The sequence below is a fragment of the Entelurus aequoreus genome, linkage group LG05 (genome assembly GCF_033978785.1).
Source record: "Entelurus aequoreus isolate RoL-2023_Sb linkage group LG05, RoL_Eaeq_v1.1, whole genome shotgun sequence".
NCBI classification, from domain to species: Eukaryota; Metazoa; Chordata; class Actinopteri; order Syngnathiformes; family Syngnathidae; genus Entelurus; species Entelurus aequoreus.
Genome location: NC_084735.1, coordinates 41,869,991 through 41,876,882, shown reverse-complemented (window position 1 = coordinate 41,876,882; position 6,892 = coordinate 41,869,991).

The following is a 6,892-nucleotide window of genomic DNA, read 5'->3' as shown; positions in this document are numbered from 1 at the left end:
CTACTTTTAAACCCAATCATGGCACCCACCTGTTCCCAATTTGCCTGTTCACCTGTGGGATGTTCCAAATAAGTGTTTGATGAGCATTCCTCTACTTTATCAGTATTTATTGCCACATTTCCCAACTTCTTTGTCACGTGTTGCTGGCATCAAATTCTAAAGTTAATGATTATTTGCAAAAAAAAAATTGTTTATCAGTTTGAACATCAAATATGTTGTCTTTGTAGCATATTCAACTGAATATGGGTTGAAAATGATTTGCAAATCATTGTATTCCGTTTATATTTACATCTAACACAATTTCCCAACTCATATGGAAACGGGGTTTGTACTTCCTGATTAAAGCTGAGGTGTAATATCTGCCCACTTTTTAGTTGATGGCCGACGTTTATTGGAACTGTCGTCAAATCAAGCAACAGTAGAATGCATCTACTTTACTGCTGGTGAGACAATGTAGCATTACAGCTTTTTGGAGCAGATGTACCTACCAAGTAGCATAATTAATGTGTTTTGTTTGAAGGACAATGTCGTTAAAACATTTCGACAATTGTGTGTCCTCCGTCAGAGGACAGACCACAGAAAATGTGTGCACGTTTATTTTATTTTTTTTCCAAGGATGCACCATAATGTGCTTGAACTGGAGTATTTCCGCGCTGAAGGTGAAGAGAAGAGAACAGCCTCTAAATGGGAGTGCACTTACTGTAGAGCGCAGGAGAGTAATGTGGGAGTGAGACGTCACAAGTGTTATAGTGCTCATGCGAGACAATGAATTGTAGGTGGAATCAGCTCATTGATTTTACAGATTGATTGTAGAGCATTTTCGGAACTTATGCGGGGGAAAAAAAGTCACATCACAGAGACCGTTTTAAATCCTTTTTCCGATAAACAACACAGAAATAGTCCCAAGTACGTAGAGTTGTAAGCAATAAAACACCTCAGCCCTTCTTTGCCTCTTTACTCTGAATTAGCTGGAATTGGTGCGAATGTTGTTGCGAGTGTGAACGACTACTTCTCATCTCTGTGATAGACTGCTGACACGTCCTTGGTCATGCTGTGACACATTTCCACTCCTGTGACCTGACACAGGAATAGCTGCTTAGAAAATAGTAGGACGAGTGCAATTCACATGTCGGATATTATCGATGTGCACTGTAAAAATTTAAATAAAACCAGATGAACAGGCCTTGAAGCGGTTAACAAGATTTGCACTCAGCAGGGGCGTAGCACCAAATTCTGAGGCCACCATACACAAGACACCTAAAGGGTCCCCCATCCCTCCGATCGATTCTCAGATTATTTGCAATTCTTATTTGTAACGATTCTTAATCGATTAAAAATACTTTGATGACTGCGCTACTTCTCCAACAATAATAATCACTCATTTGTGTGCGTACCCAGGACTAAAAGTAAACAGACAACAAGCTATATTTTCAAAATACTGTACAGTGTTTGTTTCTTGCAGCTAGCTTGGCTAACACTAACAGCCTACTAAATGCCACGTGTGTAACTGTCACGGCCTGGGCGCATTGGAATGCGCCCTCATCCTTGCGCACTGCAAGCACCTGTGGATAATGCATATGTTTAAGAGCTATTTCTTTATTCATAATCATGTTTGAATCAGCTCATATTTTTTTTCCTTAATTTTACTCTGTATACTAGTTTCTCTTTGTCTTCAGATTGCCTATTTAGACAGGGTCGTAAACCATCAGGAATGTGAACACAACCCCCAAGTCTCTCTTCTTATCAGTGTTGAGAGGAGGGGGGGGGGGGAGATGGGGGCTTTCTTTGTGTGAAAAGAGTTGCTTTTTCCTGTGGAATGCCAGATCAACTTGGGCTGCGCATTCGTATGTGTTGTTCGAGGCTGGTCTCTATTCTCAAATATTTGACAATAAATTACAAAATACCTATACTGTGCTGGGTGGTACCTCTGAGTCAGTTTATATGTCATCTAAGGAACTTGGGACTGACCAGCGTTTTACATCCCACTTGGAGGAACATCTGGTCAAACGCAACAATTTGGGGGCTCGTCCGGGATGACACGCTGACAATTGGACCTTCTCTTGCAATCTTCTGGACAGACTCACATGGCCAAAACATAATTCAAGGTAAGCAGAACCTTTCTTTTTAGATAAAATCTGCATTAGGAGTCTGCCCAGAAGTCTGTAAGTTAAACACTGCTTTGTACACCAGACACAGAATGGTGATTTTGATAGATTGATTGCATTTTTGCCAAGCCTGCCATTGCATTAAAATTGTAAATAAGTGGTCAACTCACGTCATTGTGTCTCGATTACCGTGACGGGCAGTTTCATTGACGAGTGAACTAATAGTTGGGTGTGGCTCACCCTGGGTAGTTGGTCGCCGCCTAAAAGAGTAACGGGTTGGATGCCCATCATATGGTACAGTAAATACTCCCTGGTTGTAAGATCCCTGTTGACATTTTTATGTGCACACAAATTAAGGATGGGTTGGAGGCCATTTGTAAAATACAATAAATACTCCCTGGTTGCGAGTTCCCTACGGCATTAACGTGTGCGTTAAAATTAAGAATCGTACGGGAGGAGGCCCTTCTGTACCATATGATAAATTCCACAGCTGGAGGCCATTTGTAATAAATACAATAAAGATTCCCTGGTTGTGAGGTCCCGGCGACACTTTAGTGTGCGCTAAAATTAAGGAAAAATAGACACAATGGCCAAGGAGTGTGACAGAAAAGAATGTGATGACGGCTGGGGAAAATGTGATGAATCATTACTGTTTAATAATCAATTGAATGCACTGTTGTCGACAATGGAATTAGCAGGTAGAGTTTAAAAAGAAAAATAAAGAAAAAAAAAGAAAAGAAAAAAAAGAAAAGAGAACGTTCCTTGAAAGGGTTAAGAGGGAGTTTACAATACTCGAAAAGTTGTGAACTCAAACATCTGGTAAAATAAAAAATAAAATAAAAAAGTAACTGGAAGTTTTATGGTAAAGTGAAACGCAGAGAGAGTGCTTACGTGTGCGTGTGTGTGTGTGCGTAGGGCTGTAGGCACTTGCTTGTGTGTGCGTGAGTGCTTACACGTGCATGTGTGTGTGTGTGCGCTGGTGAAAATGGAACAGGCAGGTCAAGAGAAAAAAAATAGCAGGGTTGGTGCTCGAGAATTTAAGAGTTAAGCGTATGATAAAAGTAAACGGGGATTACGTGGAAAAACGAAATGCAGCAAAAGAACAGATGATTAATGAGACAAATATGACAGATGGATTGATTGGTCTTTTGCCTGCCGCGCATGCGTAAGACAATTCAAACGACCCGCCCAGACTTTGACTAAGCCACCGCCCTATGACGTAAAGCCGGAGGCGTCTTTATACCCACTTTTGACAGTCACAGGAAGAGCCCTGGTGGTCGAAACAGAAACAAAGCTCTCTGGTCCACCCCCTACTCCTGTGACAAATGAGGGCGGTGCTCACACAGCCTCTCTAAGATTGAACCCTCCTCCAAAACTAACGCTGTCTCCTGAGTGTAAATCACCTCTGGTGCCTAAGCCCCAAAATAACATCCACCCAGCGGAAAACCTCCCGAATATGCCTATTCTTACTAGACAGCAGATAATGCATGAGTCAACGCAAAACTCCTCACTTTACACGCCAGACCATTTTGTTGCCATAAACAAATGCCCTCCCCCAGTAGATGACAGTCTCTCACGTGCACATCAGACATTCTTGAACAACACACAACGGAGCCAGACTTTGTGGTCTCCTGTAACTGTTAATGGCTCAATGGAAGGCTACATTGACCAACACCCACATGAACCACATGCATACAACACACGCTTAAAAAAAAAGCTGGAGGGACACGCATATCCACTTTTTCCTGATAATAGCGGCAGATTTCAATATAAGCCTTTTGCTGTGGCAGACATGCAGGCCATTGTTGACAAACTCCCACCTGTGTCTGAAGGTGGGAGTCTTTGGCTTAACACGTTAGACCAGAGGTCGGCAACCTTTACCACTCAAAGAGCCATTTTGGCAAGTTTCACAAATTAAAGAAAGTAATGGGAGCCACAAAAAAAATTTTAAAATTTAAAGTGAAAAACTCTGCATACAAAGCTTAAATGCTGTGTGCTATGTTAACCAGGGGTCTCTGACACATGCACCGGCACGCATGTTGTTAGTGCAGCCCGCGAGTTTTGAATATTTGATTGGCGCTTGATAGCGTCATACTTGCCAACCCTCTCATTTTTCCCGGGAGACTCCAGAATATCAGAGCGTGATGGCACTGCATTTGGCGCTCTGTACAGTCTGCCCTAACAGTGTACCTGCTCGACTACACGTACAATGCAGCTTCAGCTTGTTCACGTAAGCGACAGCAAGGCGTACTACCTCACCTGCCACACATCTTGCACTGACGGTACCAATACCCAGAATCCCACGCAGCACTAACTCTTCCGTACTAGATCAGCAGCCACACATCTTACACTGACGGTACCAATACCCAGAATCCCATGCAGCACTAACTCTTCCGTACTAGTTCAGCAGCCACACATCTTACACTGACGCTACCAATACCCAGAATCCCATGCAGCACTAACTCTTCCGTACTAGGTCAGCAGCCACACATCTTACACTGACGGTACCAATACCCAGAATCCCATGCAGCCCTAACTCTTCCGCTCAACCAACGCACGGAGAGGGGGGGTTGATGTGTGGGGGGATTTGGTGGTAGCGGGGGTGTATAATGTAGACCGGAAGAGTTAAGACTGCATGGGATTCTGGGTAATGGTTGTGTTGTGTTTATGTTGTGTTACGGTGGGATGTTCTCCAGAAATGTGTTTTTCATTCTTTTTTGGTGTGGGTTCACAGTGTGGCGCATATTTGTAACGTAACAATGTTAAAGTTGTTTGATACGGCTACCGTCAGTGTAAGCTGTGTGGCTGATGAGTAAGTATGCTTTGCTGTCTCCTGTGTGTGCAAGTAATAACAACATGCAACATGTGACTGGACTGGCATGCTGTATGCAAATTTTATAGAGGACAATTACTGCAGTGAAATTAGGGCACACCCTTTATCTAGTAATTAGAGTGTAAATAGGATTAAGTTTTCCCTGGGAGTTATCTATGAGAGACACTGAGACCCATAAGTCTCCTGGGGAAATCGGGGGCGTCGGCATGTATGTAGCTGAGCCGCATCAGAGTGGTCAAGGAGCCGCATGCGGCTCCGGAGCCGCGGGTTGCCGACCCCTGCGTTAGACAAACTAACAGCAGGGTACACTCTCTCAGTAGGACACTTTAGAGGCATTTTGTATCGTTGTGTTTCCACACAAGATGGCAAAAATACAGAACAACAAGCAGGATTAATGGCAGAATTTTCGACCTCACCGATAACACCATACGTTACAAACATAGCTACTGCTATGCGCAGTCTCTTTCCTCAAGATGAGGATGATAAGGCTAATGACAGAGCAGCAAGGAAGCAACTCCTTAATTTACAGATCGCTGAAAATAAAAGGTTAAAAGAACCAAAAGGTCAAAGATCAGCTAGGGTATATTCAGCAGTGGGTGACCTTGCTTTTGAGTTCCAACAGGTGGAGGAAAGAATCCTCAACAGACGTGCGACCAGACGGTTGGACTCGGGTGGTGGACAACACGGTGCTTCAAAGTCAATCCGGGGAAGAAACTGTTTTGCCTGTGACCAGCCTGGTCACTGGGCTCGAGAATGTCCGAATATTTCTGAACAGGAAAGGTCCCGGTTTGCCGGCAAACGAACATTATACCGGCGTGGCAAAGGACGCCCACAGCAGGAGCCCCAGCAGGAGATACAGACTGGCCCCCTGCTGGACATGAGTGTCAACGGACAATGTTATCAGTTTGTGATTGACACTGGCGCCACCCATTCGATTCTGAATGCAGAGGTACCAAAGAAACTGTGTGCTTCCTCTTTAAAGGTCGAAGGCTTCGCTGGGGTCACAAGAAGGTTACCTGTCACCAAACCACTTCCGGTTCAGATTGCTGGACCTCCTTTACAGACTGTACCCTGACATTCAAATCGCACAGAAGGAACATTCCTGGTGTTACCTAACGGCTCAACCACCAAGCTGCGACACCACTACCAAGGCTCCTACCACAGCCTGAAACAACAGGAATGGCTGACATCCAACTGCTCTAACAGTGAAAACCCTGACTGGCTGAGATGCTTCCGTGTGTTCTGCCACCCGACTCGCCATATGTTATGATCACCAGTTAGACACTCGAACCAGGAGACCTTTGACTCCTTTGTATATTTATATATCTTGGAACTCAAGGTGTGGTTGCTCATGTTGACCTATCTTTGAAACAACTAGCATGGTATAAGATGGACACAATTGTGTCCCACATTGTTCACTTGCTCTCTGTCTCGCCTACAAAACCAAAGAACTTAGGTGCAATGATAAGACACGGCGTAGCTGCCAAACATTACACCGACACCCAAATACCACATTTTCAATTGTTTAGGTTTAGCACATAGTTGTGTTAAACACATAACTATGGGCTGCACTTTAGACACCTGTAGGCTACGAGGAGCTAGCAGCTACACAACAGCTGAGCTAAAACGACACATTACACATTTAAGCATATCAAATAATTATAGTTGCTCATTACATACACAAAGTTGCCATGGCAGAAGTCTGATAGAAAGTATTCAGTAACAAACGTGTCCGCATCATTCGACTTTCTACAACATGAGCTTGACTTAATCAATTATTGGGGCCACCAGGTGTGGTAAAATTTCAAAATACTATTGATAAAGCATCCGCCATACGGGTAGTATTTTTCTAGTATTTGTGACAATATAAAATATAAGCATATTTAGTGGAGTTTGAGTTATTTGTGATATTGCTAAGGGGTCCCCTACCCTAACAACACCCCCCAGTGGACAA